The following is an 18729-nucleotide window of genomic DNA, read 5'->3' as shown; positions in this document are numbered from 1 at the left end:
GGTGCCCGCGATTTCGTCCGCGTGGATATAGTTTTTTGAAAATCCCATGGGAACGCTTTAATTTTCCGGGATAAAAAGTAGCCTATCTCCTTCCCCGGGATATAAGCTAACTCTGTACCAAATTTCATCAAAATCGGTTGAACGGTTGGGCTGTGAAAAACTAGCAGACAGACAGACAGACAGACACACTTTCGCATTTATAATATTAGTATGGATTATCTCAACCCACAAATAAATAAAACATATAAAAAAGGTATAAAAGCGCATAAAAGCCATACTCACATTCCGACAATCCACCTTTGGGGGATTTAAATTTTACGAGCATTTTAACAATAAGCTTTTATCCGGGCTTTAATGAAAATGTACGCTGGAAATTTTATGTTGACGCTAAAAGCGGGTATTAGTATGAAGTGCGAAATATTTGTGGTCCGACCATTGATATACGTTCCTACAGAAGATAATAATCATTGACTGTTATAAGTCCCGTAAATTGCTATTGCGCTGGAACCATGTCTCATTAACATTGAAATGACGTCATTTTGACGTTAGCCGAAATAAAAATATACCATCACTATTAGCAATTTGCGGGACTTATATCAATGATTGTTCGCTTGTTAACTGTAGGTATGTAACCTGTTAAACTTGCTTGTGTTACCGTCAGATTTCAACCACATTATTATAATAGCAAAAGGTTATGTGTGTGTGTGTGTGTGTGAGTGTGTGTTTGTGTTTGCTACTCTTTCACTCAAAAACTACTGGATAGATTTGGATGTGAGATAGTTTATTACTACTGCTAGTTTTTACCTCGTAAGAATCTATGGTTCCCGCGGGTTCTTTTAAACATATCAAATCATGTCATATATCCACGCGGATAAAGTCGCTGGCATCATCTAGTAGCTAATAACTACGAGACTAATAATTGTAAAAAGTTGTGATTGAAACAATTTTATGGCGTGTCTAGACTAATTTATTATTGTGATGCAAAACAAAAAATAGTGTTCTCTACACATGGCGTTTGGACGTGGTGTTAAAAAAATCACTCAGAAAAGAAAAACCAGAGAAAGCACTTTTTCCATAGAATATTAATGTTATTGTGGTATCAAAAAAGCAAAAACGTAAAAAAAGTCAATTTGGTGATTGGACAAGACGTGATGCAGAACGCTATCCAATTTGGGGAGTGTTTTTACGCGACGTTGTTAGTATGTATCTTGTATGAGTATATCAATGGTTGGTTATAAACAGCCTAATCGGAATCGTTAACACCGTAATTGGCTGTTATATGGGAATTAGTTTATGGTGACCATTGATTTCATTCTATCGGAAAACTTTATTGTAGTGAGGCTGTATTCATAAATAGGCTTTATTATCTACTTAGGTCGTGAAAGAAAATTTTATTTGGTTTTTATGTCATTGTATTGAATGACTTGTTTATAGTATAGGTAAAGCTGATAAAGTTAATAATTTTCCATTAAGTTAGATCAAATTATTCTTGAGTAGATACCCTTTATAGTCTACTAGATGATGCCCGCGACTTTACCCCTCTGGATTTAGGTTTCTGAAAATCCCGTAGGAACTCTTTGGTTTTTGGGGTAAAAGACGGCCACGCATCCAGTTACCGATTTGGGTCAACGTTGCTTACCCAACGCAATTGACTTGAAATGTGTTATCGCAACTAAGCCATACGTGCCCCATTCTGTGTCTTAATACCCAAACTTAGAATAAGTATACTTAGAGTCAGGTGCAATGCACACCGATAGAGCCGAGGCGCGCTCAACTGTTCGTCAAAAACATTTTTAAAATTCAGATGTAAGCTAGCCCTTGGAAGAGAAATGACAGAGTTTCTACGTGGCATTGTACTGACACGCTAAATTGGTAGGCGGTATGGCTTTGCTGGTCCCTATCAAATAGTCTTCCACTGAGCCATACCAAAGACAATTTAGGAATCTTCAAATTGTCCTCATCGGAAATCGAACCCTGGACAGCACTGCGCCAGATTAACATGAGAACTAAGTATTTATCAAAAAGTTTCGATACCACTCCACACCGCCACTATGCATCGACCTTTAGAGTTAGACGTATTAAACCGCAATTTAACAGCAAGCGGTAAACCACTAACAATTCCAATAAGGCTTCGCGGCACCCCGCAATGGCGGCGGGTACCCAACACGCCCCCATGGCAATTTTATGTCACCGTAAAAGCGTTGCGTTATCTACGCATCTGCCATATTGTGCGTTTCAGCGAGCTTGTAGCGATTACTGCAGAGTACTGACATGAAAACATACGGGCAAGTTTTCTGTTTGAAAACGTAGCGATACCTAAGTTTTTAATCCATATCCATACTTCCATACTAATCTCTGTCCTATCCATAAAGTCTGTCTGTCTGTCAGTCTGTCTGTCTGCTAGCCTTTCACGGCTCATCCGTTTAACCGATTTTGATGAAATTTGGTACAGAGATAGCTTGCATACCGGGGAAGGACATAGGCTACTTTTTATCACGGAAAATCAAAGAGTTCCCAAGGAATTTTAAAAACCTGATTCCACGCGGACGAAGTCGCGGGCATTATCTAGTGATAATATATAATGGGGGTGTCTGGTGCTCATGAAAACAACCACCAAGTTTGATAGATACCCATTTTACTGTTCGCACTTTACACTGTTACAAAATTAATAGTTATAGATATTTGTATTACACCACTCGCGGGACCGCAGTGAAGGGTTATTTCGAGCCGGAGTTTCTCTCTTACAGGTCTTCATCTTAAATGTCAACTTAAAACTAACGTTTTAAGAAGAAACTAATTGACATTATAACAAACTTAATTAATTAGTGCGATCAATAAATAAAAATAATTTCGATTCAAAATGAATGCCCTATATAATTACCTGATAAAATCTATTATAAAATAATGTAACACGTATGTATTGTTAATGTACCTAACTTTGCAATGCCCTAACGGGGCTTCATGTAACCATGAAAGCAAATGAATAAATAAATCATAAATAAACGTTACTTATGAGTTATAACTCAATAAGATTTTCCTATGAGACGTTTCTCGTACGGTTGTCGAAGCAACGCTGCCCCGTACATTCCGCGTTAAGGCTTTTGCAGCAATAAAATTTGCATAACTACGCTCCTTGGCACGGCTGCAGTCTCTTATTAAATTTCCGCCCCTCCGAAAGTCATTAATGGTTCGTACTTAACCACCTCGCAGCATACTATGATAAATCATAAGGTATCAAACGCCGGCGCCTTACACGGCCTCCGTGACTTTTATTGCCCTCTCAAGATGGGAGTAAGCCCCAGATCGAGGTCGCGACGTGCTTAGGATTACGGATAATCTTTTGTTTATACTCATTTTCACGGATATTATATGGATATGTAACGATAAATTGCGATGTATTACACATTGCAGATTTAGTACGAAGTTTGGTAGTTTTGGAGTAAGTTGGTGAGGCCCTTTTACACGTACTAAACCAGGGTAGAGAAAATCCAAGCATAGCTCTTTCCATCGCCCGCTGATCAGAAATTAGGAGATCCGTAGGAGTAGCAGAGTAACCGACATAGCTTAACAGCTATGTGATTCTCTAAAGAACGGTTCAACGTTGCCAACATCGATGCGGTCTGCGAGGTAACATCGTACAGATCGACCAGGCCAGCAACGGTTGTAAATTTGTGATTCTGTAGTGGCTTTAAGCTCGTTGGCGATCTTATGGTTGAGACGGGCTCTACGATGTTATCTCGGATGAGCCAGTGATGTCATCCTATTTTTATTTTCATACCGATAAAAAGTTACGATTACGAAATATGGCATTTATAGTGGGTTTAAAATTCATTTATGATTACCTTTGCTATTTTTATACAAAGTTAAAGCAATAAATGCAAAATACTATGAGAAATTATCATTATTTAAAAAAATCTTGGACATAGGCAGGAGACCTTTGCCTTTGTTTTGCATCATTAAAAAAAAAGTTGCTTCCCGCCGTGCAAAATGTCAGTCAGCACAAAATTAAAAATGGTATTGGTAAATTAATGATCACCCTTGAAAAACGATTACTCGACAAAAAACTCTAGTCTTAAAACAAACTGCACGTAATAAATCAAGTGGTTAGTGGAGCACTTATAATTCCTTTACTGCCATGGTGACTTCATAGGTCGTCACAACAACTCAACAAATAGTGCGTGAACTTCGTCTTTGTACGTCGTTTTATCGTGTTTTGTTTTAAAATACAAGTGAGTATTCAATTAAACTTAATTTACTCCGATATCAGTGATTTTAAACTTGTGTCAGACTGCCTATCAAACTGTTCTTTCGGTGCTGACCAACGATTTAATTATAAATTTCAGTGCCTCGCAATATTGCCCCATCCACTGCTCAACTTGAAAAATTGTTCAAATTTATGGAGTAAAAACCATGGTTAGCATCTGGGCACGCTCGCACTGCCCTTGCTAGAGACCGTAGTGACCAAGCATCACCAAGAAGTTGGACAATATTGGATGAATACAAATGGCTGCATCAAAACTTGGCAACAACAGCAAAAGGTATGTAAATATTATTTTCAAAGACACAATCTACTTTCTAAGCAGAGTTATAAATGTTAGTATCTACCTAGTGTTAAATGTTGTCAAAATGTGTATTGGAAAGATAAAAAAGATGATGCAAAGAGAAAATGCAGTAGCATGGTTATTGCTAGAAGAAAGAACAGGCAGTGGTATGGATGAAAATATAGCAGTAGCAGATCTAAATAACCTTGAGCAAATACCTAATAATTGTTTCTCTTATGGGTGGAGAAAGTTTTGCAACAGGATAGGAAGATTTTGAATTGTCTGTTATCTATGTTATCTCTATAAATGAATATTTAAATCCTGTTGGAACTCTGCTTTTCTGAGATAAGAAGTTGTCTATGTCAATTTCCGGGATGCAAGCTACCTCTGTACCAAATTACAAATAAATGCATAAATGGGTTAAATAGATGGCCCTTTAAGAATTCTGTGGGAACTCTTTGATTTTCTGGGATAAAAAGTATCTAGCTTATGTCCGTCCTTGGGATGTAAGCTAATTCTGCACCAAATTTCATCGAAATTGGTTTAATTTTTGGACCGTGAAAAGCTAGCAGACAGATAGACTCACTTTCGCATTTAAAGTTTAAGTAGGTATTAGGTATGGCTAGTATGGGTACGTAATTAATATGGAAAATTATTTAAAATAATAATATAAAGTACTATTTTTTTTCTTATTTCAGAATGATATATAAATGATGAAAGTTTACCACACTTGGAGAGTTATTTCGAGACTGCGGTGTGTATAATATTATTATATATTATATCCGTACCATTATATAAATGCGAAAGTGTGTTTGTTTGTTGGTTTGTTAGTTTGTTGGTTTGTCCTTCAATCACGTCGCAACGGTGCAACGGATTGACGTGATTTTTTGCATGGGTATAGATAAAGACTTGGAGAGTGACATAGGCTCTTTTTATCCCGGAAAATCAAAGAGTTCCCGTGGGATTTTGAAAAACGTAAATCCACGCGAACGAAGTCGCGGGCATCAGCTAGTCTATACTAGCTTTTATACCTATGTATAAAAGAAAAAGGTGACTGACTGATCTATCAAAGCACAGCTCAAACTACTGAACGGATCGGCCTGAAATTTGGCATGCAGATAGCTATTATGACGTAGACATCCACTAAGAACGGATTTTTGAAAACTCAACCCCTAAGGGGGTGAAATATTGGTTTGAAATTTGTGTAGTCCACGCGGCCGAAGTCGCAAGCATAAGCTAGTATAAAATATACCTACGGATTTTTTTTGACTAGTTAATTATTTCAACTCTTTCATAATATCTCAACTGTGGCTGTTGCAGGCGAAGAACTCACAAGGGAGATTCATCATCATCATCATCATGATCAACCCATCGCCGGCTCACCACAGAGTACGTACGGGTCTCCTCTCAGAGTGAGAAGGGTTTTGGCCATAGTCTACCACGCTGACCATGTGCGGATTGGTACACTTCACACACCTTTGACAACATTATGGGGAACTCTCAGGCATGCAGGTTTCATCACGATATTTTCCTTCACCGTTAAAGCAAGTAATATTTTATTACTTAAAAAGCACATAACTCCGAAAAGTTAGAGGTGCTGTGACGTTGTAAATTTTGAACTACTAATTAGCGTTTCGCTTTTAATTAAAATCTATTTTGTTCAAAGTATGTTGGTGCCACCTAGCATCAAGGTGCAGAACTACGCGTGGGTCGATGTTCAGAGTTCATTCGAGCCACAATAGATGGCGTTTGCTTCGTTGTCAATTGTCGTAAAAATAAAACAAAATAATTAAATAAAACCATAATATCATTTGTTTATTGTTAAGTCATTAACAAAACGGTTCTTATAATATATCCTTAGGTTCCGCAAATATTCAAAAATGAATTGGCTTCATGATCAAACTAACTGAGAGCGGCCACACTCGGGTTGCGTCTGGCAACACCGATAGGTGAGATTTAGAATTTTCCTGGAGTCAACATGTGAAGACGAATTTTTTTCGTTCCAGGAAAATCTCACTTCTTTTCGCCCATGGCTTCGCCTGGAAAAATACAATAGTCATAAATTTTAGTCATCCTAACGTATTTTCAATGTTTCATCAGTTATGTTCCAGTTATTTTAACTTCCCAAATAAATGAGGATAATGGGTTGTGGGTGGACTTCTGAAAACCATTGGTGGCCAGGAGTTCAATAGGGTTTACGTTTACGTTTACGTTTACGTTTTACGTTTAGCTTCAGTTTTCCGTTTTAGTTTTCCGTTTGCGTTTTCGGTTTTCGTATTTATTTCTTTTGCACATTCACGTTGACAACTTAATTGCTATGGATAAGACTTGGTGAAAATCTTTGTAATGAAACATTTCGGTTGTGAAGAATCAAGTTAAATTGAGTTTTGGATCTTGGCCGATGCCGTCCAGCTACATTGCAGTCTTCGCACCTACAAGTAAGCAAATGTTTGTATCCTGCAACAGTTTAGTGAACCTTCTTAGTGTATGTGTACAGTAAGAACCCTGTCTTTACTACTGAGCTTTTATTTTGAAACAATTTTATGAATTTTACTGTGTCATTGTCTATTCCATGCCAATGGCATCTTAAATTTAAAACATAGATCTTATGTACTATCTACCTAAGTCATTCTAATGTATCTAAATTAAGTCTTGGCATTAAGCTAGAATAACTAAGCATTATTAGCCATCATTCTGTATTAAGCGACCCCGGTAAAAGTTACATTAAAAACAATTTTGCCTAACATCTAGCAAATTTCATTTATAACACCTCATATGCATTACAAGGGAGTCGACGGCTAGCTTCTATTCTTTACTAGGTAGATAGATCAAGTAAAGTAAATTAAAATTATTTTTTTTTTTCTCTAATCTTTGTAAGGTGGTAGATTATTCCGTATCCGGGTATATTTCTATTCCGCCCAATTTACCACCCTTACAAATGGCGCCCGAACGTTTTTTTATATAGTTATTTCAGTATATTTTGAGAAATTTTGTGAATTTTATGAAATGTACTCCGCTGATTGTACAATTTTCTAAGTAGTGACACATTGCAAAGAGCACTAAGCTGTTTTTATGGTTAACTAACTAAATAATAACTAATAGTTAGAAATTTTGTTTGATAGTTTAAGTAATTTTCTGAGTATAGTCCAACATTGGTTTTTTTTTCTTATTTAATTAACACATTATAAATGGTGCTTATGCCGTTCAATTATGTTATTTGACTTACCTTGGAGGTGTATAAGTGAATGTTTGCCTTCAGTTTAGTAATAAACATTGCTTAACTGAGTTGTTGTTGGGTATTGCTTTCAATAGTAAGTACATCTTATGTTTGAAATTTCCGGTAACTTAGTATAATTAAAGTTTTGAAACGCTATGTGCCGTTAACTAGTTACACACATACATTTATAAATACTAAGAGTTACAACTTGTGAAACTAAATATATAAACTATATTCAGAGATTACATTAAGTTCAAGTATGAAGTTATGAACAATTTTTTTTTCAGTGACTTGATACTTCATTATTTTGTTGAAATTTTGTTTAGAGCTGTGTTAAGGTTATGATAAAAGCTACTTCACACACAAAACATGTTAAGTTTAATTGAATGCTGGTAGTTTAAAGTGACATTTAGAAACAGATTTTGTTGTATTTTAGGTTATGTGTTAAAAGTGTAAAGTAACAGTCATCAAACCATTGCACAATCTCTTTGTTTTTTTTTAAAGATAATATGCTAGTCAGAGTTCATTGCAACTTTGTTGCCTGTTTACTTTTGTAATTGTAAAGGTTGTAACACACTGTGTACTCATAAAGGTGATACTGCACCTTACAATCATTTATTCAATTTTGGGAAGTTTTATTTTGTTATATTTTGTTTACTATAGTAATAATATGTGCTTGTATTATTAACAATATTTTGGAATAGGAACATAATTGATAAAATAGTTAGGATAGACTTAAGAATATTGTTTTTGTTGTGTATTTTGCTTGTGTATATTTAATAGTTTAAATAACTTCTTTTGTGTTTGTGTTTAACCAATTGGTATAAGGCTAAACATAGACAGTTACACAAGCTCGATATTTTGTTAAATGTGTTTTGACTTAACACAATGGAACAGACTTTTGCCCAGTTTCATTCACTTTTGAAGGACGAATTGTGTTATGAGGTATCCATTCGTTCCGAAACTCCAGCACCTACAGTGCTAGGTTTAAAGAAACAGTTAAAACAATTAATTCAGGAAATTCCTTCTGAATCAATTTTAGAGACGGATTTCACTTCTGAAAGTGAGTTAGGGGTTATTACTAAAAAACTTCAAGACTTAGAAGATTTATTAAAAAGTGTTCTGACACTAAAGATAGACATGCCCTCTGTAGGTCTAAAGCTTTAGCTTCACATTTGTACTTTAGAATTTTGAGAATACAGTGTTCCGAACTCAGCTTAATAAGTAGGAAGAGTGAATTACATACAAAGTTGCAGAGTTTGATTTCCAGATTAGATGCTGACAATGAGTCGTCTCACGACGAATCACTGGATTCCGAGAGTACCGCCGTTGACTGCACTGGTGATAAAAATGTGGCCAAGTGGAAGTTAAATTTCAACGGACAGGGTGATCCGCGCAGTTTCATCGAACGCGTTGAGGAATATAAAAGATCTTATGGCGTTTCAGATGGAAAATTATTTGTTTCTGCATTTCATCTTTTTACAGGCCGAGCATTGTTATGGTACAGAGGCAACAAATGTCAAGTTTCGTCTTGGTCAGAATTGAAAACTTTATTTTTAGAGGAATTTGATGCAGTAGATTATGACTACAGGTTGCTAGGTGAAATTCGAGCAAGAACACAAGGCTCTGAAGAACCTGTGTCTATCTATTTCGCTGTAATGTTTGGCATGTTTTCAAGGTTGTCAACACCACTTTCCGAAGAACAAAAGTTACAAATTTTATTACATAATATTCGCCCTTTTTACTCAGAACAATTAGCTCTTGTTGACATTAAGTCTGTCGCAATGTTGAAGGAAAAGTGTCGCAAACTAGAGGCTGCGAGGCAGCGTTCCGCCTTATTTTCTGAGCCTACTAACAGTAAGGCAACTTTAAGTTCAGAGTTTGCTTACAAACAAGTGACAAAACAGATAAACACACTTTCAGTCACACCTGCACCTAAGGTTGATACAAGTAAAGGCACTGATTTTTCGAAAACAAATAAACAACTATGTTACAAGTGCGGCAAGGGTAACCATTCCTTTAAATTTTGCAGGACAGTTCCGAAATTTATTAGATGTTTTTCGTGTGGACGTCAGAACTTTACAGTAAAGACATGTCCAAGTTGTAGTAAAAAGGCGATTAGTAAACCCGCTCCGGACAAAAATTCAAAAAACTAATTAGTAAGAACTGTGCAGAGACACAAGTAAAGAACTTGGTCATTAACAACAAAACATCCCTTTTACCTGACACAGTTCTGTATTCAGTGGATAAACGAGACTTTAGGCCATATTTAAAGGTTTTTGTTGACGGTTTTGAGATTACAGGTTTACTAGATTCCGGTGCTTGCGCGTCAATTTTGGGTAACCAGGCGCACAAGGTTTTTTTGAGATTCGGTTATAAATTGCATAGCAGTATTGATACCACATTTCAGTGGCAAATGGAGACAAACTTGATTGCATGGGTTATATGTTTATTCCGATTACTTATAATTCCGTAACTCACATAATAAAATTTTTTGTAGTACCCTCTATAATAGCGGATGTTATTTTTGGCTGTGACTTTTGGAAAACATTTCAGTTAGCCCCTGGCATTTTTGATAATTTAGAATTAATTAAGGCACCTTCTCAATTTTTCAATATTTGTGCGATTGATAATAAACAAATTCATACCATCACCTCTTTTGAAAACTTATCATCTCAACAGAAAGAATTAGCCCAGTCTGTAGTAAATAAATTTTTAGATATTTCTTCAGAGAAAATTGGATTGGGTAGAACAAAATTAATTGAACATGTTATTGACACCGGTGATGCCTTGCCAATAAAAATAAAACAATATCCACTTTCTCCCGAAAAGAAGGAAGCCTTAAGTAAAGAGTTAGATAGGATGCTGGAAATGGACGTAGTTACTCCGAGTGAAAGCCCTTGGAATAACCCAGCAATTTTAGTGAAAAAGGCAAATGGAGACTGGAGATTTTGCCTAGATTGCAGGAAATTAAATTCAGTGACAAAGGGGGATTCATACTCAATACCGTACATTCCACAAATTCTAGATAGCTTGAAAGAGGCAAGGTTTTTATCATCAATTGATTTAAGTTCAAGTTTCTGGCAAATTCCGTTAGCTAACGACTCTCAGGAAAAAACCAGTTTTACAGTTCCTGGTAGAGGGTTATTCAAATTTAAAGTCATGCCGTTTGGCCTATGCGGTGCACCAGCACGACAGCAGAGGTTAATGGACCAGTTATTTAATCAAAATTTTTGTAGTGATATTGAAAATGGAATAGTATTTTGTTATATAGATGATATTGTTATTTGTTCTGCTGATTTTGAAACCCATTTAATTTTATTAAACAGAGTTCTGGATAAACTAAAAATGGCTCAACTATCCATAAATTTTGATAAATGTAATTTTTTTAGAAACTCTTTGAAATATTTAGGGTATATAGTGGATGAATTTGGTTTACGCACAGATCCTGGAAAAGTTGCCGCAGTTTTGAACTTTCCGACCCCAAAAACTGCACAGGAGGTAAAGATTTTCCTAGGCACTTGTTCTTGGTACAGGCGCTTTATTAGGAATTTTTCAACCATCGCTGCACCACTCAATAGACTAACGAGTAAAGGAAAGAACGCACCTAAATTTGAGTGGAGCGAACAGGCAGAGGTAGCATTTAATACATTGAAGAATGCGTTGGTAACCGCACCTGTTCTTGCGGTACCGAATTTTGAAAAACCATTCAAAATACATTGTGATGCTTCTGCATATGGTGTTGGCGGTATGCTAACGCAAGAAACCGATGGTTGCGATCATCCCATTGCGTATGTCAGTAGGAGCCTAAATAAAAACGAAAGGAATTACAGCGCGACGGAACGCGAGGCTCTAGCTGTGATTTTTGCAGTGGAGAAATTTCAGGCTTATTTTGGTTCCAAGCCAGTCACAATTATCACAGACCATGCATCCCTAAAGTGGTTCTTAAATTTAGAAAATCCCTCAGGACGACTCGCCAGATGGGGTTGTAGATTATCACAGTATAATTTTGTTATCGAACATAGGAAGGGTTGTGATAATGTAGTTCCGGATACCTTGTCGAGACTCATACACGTAGATGTAGTTGGTGATCGTGATGATAACTCTAGTCAACAAGTTTTGGTAGATGACTGGTATGACAAAACATTTAATGGCTGTAAAATCAATCCAGCAAATTTTCCGAATTTTTGTATTTTGAACGATAAACTATATCGTTACAGTAAATGTAAATACCAGCTTCTCAGTGAGTTCGACTGGAAAGAGGTAGTCCACAAGAACGACATCCTTAGAATTATGCAACAAAACCATGCAGATGCAACTGCAGGTCATTTTGGTGTGTTCAAAACTCATCGCAGATTATCCCTCAGATATTTTTGGCGTGGTATGTATAAGGACGTGGTTGAGTACGTTAAGAATTGTGATACTTGCTCTGCGTATAAACACACGACATCAGCCACTCCAGGTCTGCTAGGGAAGCCTAAAGTCTGCGAGAGACCTTTTCAGGTCATTTCGGCTGATTTAGTCGGACCTTTGCCTAGGTCTAAATCAGGATTTACATTTCTTTTTGTGGTGACGTGTTGTTTTTCGAAATATACAATGTTGTTTCCGTTACGGCGTGCCACAGGTGCCGCTGTTGTTAAAGCGCTAGAGAATTTTGTATTTTTGAACCATAGTGTTCCAGAGACTGTGATTGTGGACAATGGGTCCCAATTTACAGGATCTGAATTCCGTAATCTCATTAAGCGTTATAATATTCCGAAATTACACTACACACCACTGTACACTCCGCAAGTTAACCTTGTTGAGAGGTACAATAAGGTTGTCATGACTGCTGTAGCCGCTTTTGTGAAAGATAACCACAGGTCCTGGGACGAAAACCTGTACAAGGTCCAGTTCGCCATAAACAGTGCGGTTAATGAATCCACTGGATTCTCCCCGTTCTTCCTTGTCCACGCTAGAGAACCGGTTTTAAATGGTTCCTTCTATAAGGACACGGATAAGGAGTACGAGGCCGGAATTCCAAGGGAGGAATACGCAGGAAAGTTTGGATCTTTGGAGGACATATTTGGTCAGGTTAGGAGAAATTTGTTTCAGGCTCATGCAGAGTATGCAACGCATTACAACTTAAGGCGTAGGTCTGCAAGCTATTCTGTTGGGGACATAGTGTGGAAAAAGACCTATCCACAAAGCGACGCTACAAATTTTTTCGCAGCTAAGCTGGCACCTAAGTATGAAAAGTGCAGGGTTGTCAAGGTTTTGTCACCTTTGGTTTATGAACTAGTTAGAGTAGCTGACAACCACCCAATAGGCACTTGGCATATTAAGGATATTAAGAAGTAGATATTTGCCATTACTTAGTTTGGTCTAAACTGTTTGAATATTTAAGTTATCAATATTCAATTAGGAATTTGAATGAGTGTAGTGATGTTCTGAGTTAACAGTTAGATTACCATGGTTCAGTTGAGGAGGAATGTAGTGGATGTATGTAGGGATGAATATGTGATGATTGGAATGCTTGTGGTAGACCAACCGGTTGAGAAAGTAATAATGCAAATATCGTACTTTGGGGATAACGAAAAGGGGGGGGGTTTTGTGTTTTGTTTTCGTTTTCCTTCTAGATAATGGATCATTTCTGTTATTTTTCCGATTCTGTTCCGAGATCTATTTTCTAGGAGAGTTATTTCGTTTTTTTTCTTATATTCCGATTTTGATTCGGTTTTATTTTCCCGAATGGGATAGAGAACGGTTGCCATATCAGATGGACCCGTTCACAACCAGATTTTCCGTATTTGTTGAGTAACAAATATTACGATGGTAGTTTAAAAGAGTGAACCACCGTAGGCCTAGACGCATTCTATCAGTCAGCTGAAGAATGATGCCAAGATGTTTCCACTCAAGTGTCTTAGACACCATGAAGTTTTTTTGTATATATTCTTTTTAGAAGTTAGGGTTGTGTAGTTAAGTATAATGTATAAAACCTTACACTGTTTTCAGTATATTTATTTTGTTAGACAATTTTCCTTGTTAGTAGTAGATGTGCGTTCACGCGTAACTTCTGTGTTTTTTTTGTTTGTTTGTTTCAGGCAAATTGTTAGTAGTTGTTGGATGACGCTGAGGGCAGCGTGGTTCAACCTGTTGAACCTTTTCGTAGGAGGGGAAGTATTGTGACGTTGTAAATTTTGAACTACTAATTAGCGTTTCGCTTTTAATTAAAATCTATTTTGTTCAAAGTATGTTGGTGCCACCTAGCATCAAGGTGCAGAACTACGCGTGGGTCGATGTTCAGAGTTCATTCGAGCCACAATAGATGGCGTTTGCTTCGTTGTCAATTGTCGTAAAAATAAAACAAAATAATTAAATAAAACCATAATATCATTTGTTTATTGTTAAGTCATTAACAAAACGGTTCTTATAATATATCCTTAGGTTCCGCAAATATTCAAAAATGAATTGGCTTCATGATCAAACTAACTGAGAGCGGCCACACTCGGGTTGCGTCTGGCAACACCGATAGGTGAGATTTAGAATTTTCCTGGAGTCAACATGTGAAGACGAATTTTTTTCGTTCCAGGAAAATCTCACTTCTTTTCGCCCATGGCTTCGCCTGGAAAAATACAATAGTCATAAATTTTAGTCATCCTAACGTATTTTCAATGTTTCATCAGTTATGTTCCAGTTATTTTAACTTCCCAAATAAATGAGGATAATGGGTTGTGGGTGGACTTCTGAAAACCATTGGTGGCCAGGAGTTCAATAGGGTTTACGTTTACGTTTACGTTTACGTTTTACGTTTAGCTTCAGTTTTCCGTTTTAGTTTTCCGTTTGCGTTTTCGGTTTTCGTATTTATTTCTTTTGCACATTCACGTTGACAACTTAATTGCTATGGATAAGACTTGGTGAAAATCTTTGTAATGAAACATTTCGGTTGTGAAGAATCAAGTTAAATTGAGTTTTGGATCTTGGCCGATGCCGTCCAGCTACATTGCAGTCTTCGCACCTACAAGTAAGCAAATGTTTGTATCCTGCAACAGTTTAGTGAACCTTCTTAGTGTATGTGTACAGTAAGAACCCTGTCTTTACTACTGAGCTTTTATTTTGAAACAATTTTATGAATTTTACTGTGTCATTGTCTATTCCATGCCAATGGCATCTTAAATTTAAAACATAGATCTTATGTACTATCTACCTAAGTCATTCTAATGTATCTAAATTAAGTCTTGGCATTAAGCTAGAATAACTAAGCATTATTAGCCATCATTCTGTATTAAGCGACCCCGGTAAAAGTTACATTAAAAACAATTTTGCCTAACATCTAGCAAATTTCATTTATAACACCTCATATGCATTACAAGGGAGTCGACGGCTAGCTTCTATTCTTTACTAGGTAGATAGATCAAGTAAAGTAAATTAAAATTATTTTTTTTTTTCTCTAATCTTTGTAAGGTGGTAGATTATTCCGTATCCGGGTATATTTCTATTCCGCCCAATTTACCACCCTTACAGTGCGTGCCCGGAATCGAACCCCCGACCTCCGATTAGAAGGTGGACGTCCTAACCACTAAGCTATCACAGCTTTTTTATCAGGGAGATTATATTTAACTAATTCTCGTGAGCTGTGATAGACTTGTGGTTAGGATGTCCGCCTTCTAATCGAAGGTCGGGGATTCCATCCCGGGCACGCACTTCTAACTTTTCGGAGTTTTGTGCTTTTTATCCAATATCACTTGCTTTAACGGTGAAGAAGAAGATCGTGAGGAAACCTGCATGCCTAAGAGTTCTCCATAATATTCTCAAAGGTGTGCGCCTCTACCAATCTGCACATAGCCAGCGTGGTAGATTATAGCCAAAACCCTTATCACTCTGAGAGGAGACCCGTGCTCTGCAGTGAGCCGGCTATGGGTTGATCACGATGATTATGAATTCTTCTCAAGCAGTGGAAGACACTAAAATTCCTGAGCCTCTAGCAGTTGAGAAGCTTTTAAATCCTGTGGGAAGTATTTCATTTTTTTCTACTAAAAGTCTATAACAAAACCCGTCTGTTTTTCTATGGTAAAAAAAATGTAAACTAAGTTTATATTGCACTTTTATTATCTTTTCCACACAAATATTAAAAACAAATGAACGAGAAATGCAATAAAATATATTATAATTAACTATTGAAAAACACTAACACACACACGGTATAAGATATAAAATGTATATAACATTAAAATATATGTATATAGTTAAGATTAAGATAAGGAATAAATAAAGGCTTTGAAATTGAGAATTATCTAAATCTACTCTTTTATTTATTATTGCATCTGTCTTGCACGCCACGAGCGATTAGCAAGGAGTTCTCGGCACCTTTGTCCTTCTTCTAAGCCCTCTGCTCTGCTTTGACGAGGATTCCTTTGCAGCATGCTCATTATCCTATGTTCTTCTCGGATTATGTCATTTGGAAATGACAACGCTGGTAATGTTGTAGTATGTTGTGTAAAACGTGCATGCAACATGCTAAGTATAATGAATCTTCTGGCCACCATCCCTGGGTCATAATCACTATGAACTAGAAGGCATCTAAATCTTCGTTTTAAACTCCAAATAATACATACACCACTGCACGACTAGCTCTTGATGTAGGGCAGCAAATCCCTTTCTAACATTGCCACAAGTTCCTCCGTGATACTAAATATTCTTACATAATGCGTCTGTCGAGAGCAGACGAAGACCACGTATTTGACAACCTTTTGCACGCCTTTTTATTTTGTATTCCTCTTGTTTAGCTTCTTCTAATAAGAAAAATGTACTTGAGCTAAGCGAACAGCCATCTGAAGTGAAAAACGATAAATAGTTAACTCAGATATTTTTTTATCATTTAATTATACTTACTATAGAAAATAACAAAATAAAACTCACATTTTTACCTTTCTTTTAAAGTTTTTCTATGTTTACAACGAAATTTAACTCGTGCATCGATGGTGCATCGTAGAGAAAAGCTACACCGGAGACGCTTTTCCGTTTGACACATAGAATCGAAGGCGAGGGCGTACGATGTAGTCGAAGGCGAGCAATTAGAATAGCAAATTCCATACATAAATGTCAAAAACCCGTTTCCTACATCGATCACACTCGCTCGTGAAGCGCTAGTGTCGCAAAGGTGAGTCGAACGCGATTAATAGAATAACAAATGTGCTACATCTAAGGAAACATCCGATGTGCGACCGATGTAAATATTATTTTACCTTAGAGAATCACACTGCGGTCACGAAGCTGAAGTGGCAATGGGCAGGTCACATTGTTTGAAAAACCGTTAAACGTTGGGGTCTCAACTTTCAAGGTGCTTAAATGGCGACCTCTTACCGGAAAGCGCAGCGTTGAAAGACTCCTCACTAGGTGGATGGACGACATCAAGCTAGTGAGACCATGGCGTATGGAAGTTCTTACAAGCAGAGATAATGTCTGCTACAAGTGACCTATGTCCAGCCGTGGACGTCTATCGGTAGATCATGATGATGATGAATGTTAAACTTGTCTAGGAAAATACAAGGAAATTAACGATTTTTGGAAAAAAAAAACTTTTATATTAGGAAGAAACTTAAAAGAAAACTTTAAGAAAACTGATTGGCTTTACAGGAGTATAAAAAAGATGAATAAATAAACAAGTTTAGTTGACCGAAGCTAATTTGTGTAACAATCCATTATGGAAAGCAGATCCCAATGGCGAGAGTTCGCGAAATAAACAGTTTAAAACAAACCAACAGCGAAGTTGGAGCAAACAGTGGAAAAGTTTGATGATTCAACAATATCAGCCCAATATCAATGGACAAGAAGAAATCCGACTCTCAAAGTCCTGAAATACAGACTAACGGGAAAAACTGATAGAGCCATCACAAGCAAATCTAATCCACATCATCATGATCAACCCATCGCCGGCTCACTACAGAGCACGGGTCTCCTCTCAGACTGAGAAGGGTTTTGGCCATAGGCTACCACGCTGGCCATTTGCGGATTGGTAGTCTTGACACACCTTTGAGAACATTATGGAGAACTCTCAGGCATGCAGGTTTCCTCACGATGTTTTCCTTCACCGGTAAAGCAAGTGATATTTAATTAATGCGTGCCCGGGATCGAACCCCCGACCTCCAATTAGAAGGCGGACGTCCTAACCACTAGGCTATCACAGCTTATTCTAAAATGTCAAAATTTGTCTCCCTGATATGTGAAAAAAAATTATTTTCACGGCTAAACCAAGTGTTTTTTTATAAATTGTAAACATAAGCTTGCATCTTTCAGACGGACACTTATTATTGTTATTACACTTAAAACTAACAAAGAACCTGGATTTACGTATTTTGGAAGACCCTCTAATTAATAATCACTGACAAATAATTTATTTTTGATGTAGTCAAATACCCAATAGTGTCGCACAAGCGTAGAAATGGCGGGTAAATCGGCTTCATTTATTAAAATAGGTTTTTTTGAATAAGTTTTAAATATTTATTGATCAGCTTAATTTACCTACTGTAATCACCGTCTATATAAAAAGTATTTCATTTACATTAGTGCACAATATACATAATCGGTTTATTTAAATCGGCTTATTTATTTTGACCAGTTTCATTTACAGACAGGTTTCCGTCTATCTCGTACCTTTAGTCTGTGTGTTGAACATAGCCCTTTGTGCCTTTGCCCTTCCTGTTCTAAAGGCGAACTCAATCAATAGTAAGTATTGGGTTTCTTCCAAACGGCTCAAAAGACGCGACTGTCATGAGAGTCGTTAATCATTTCTCTTTGATATCTGTTCGACTAACAACAGCGCAACTACATTTTTTTATAAACATTGTTTAAAAAAACCGGCCAAGTGCGAGTCAGGCTCGCGCAATGAGGGTTCCGTACTACAGACGTATTTTTTCGACATTTTGCACGATAATTCAAACACTATGATGCATAAAAATAAATAAAAATCTGTTTTAGAATGTACAGATGAAG

The 18729-nt window shown here is 36.9% G+C and overlaps 1 long non-coding RNA gene across 1 annotated transcript; it reads left to right on the top strand.

Annotated features, from left to right (window-relative positions):
* The first annotated feature begins 3600 nt into the window (after window positions 1-3600).
* On the top strand, window positions 3601-6109 carry LOC138402370 (uncharacterized). Its single transcript, XR_011236773.1, has 4 exons — window positions 3601-4229; window positions 4344-4538; window positions 5240-5295; window positions 5862-6109. It is a non-coding gene; the product is annotated as an uncharacterized lncRNA (long non-coding RNA).
* Window positions 6110-18729: the final 12620 nt, after the last annotated feature.

Source organism: Maniola hyperantus, chromosome 5, assembly GCF_902806685.2.
Source record: "Maniola hyperantus chromosome 5, iAphHyp1.2, whole genome shotgun sequence".
Taxonomy (NCBI): Eukaryota; Metazoa; Arthropoda; class Insecta; order Lepidoptera; family Nymphalidae; genus Maniola; species Maniola hyperantus.
Note: the sequence above shows the minus strand (reverse complement) of the source record. Positions and strands in the feature narration are given on the sequence as shown.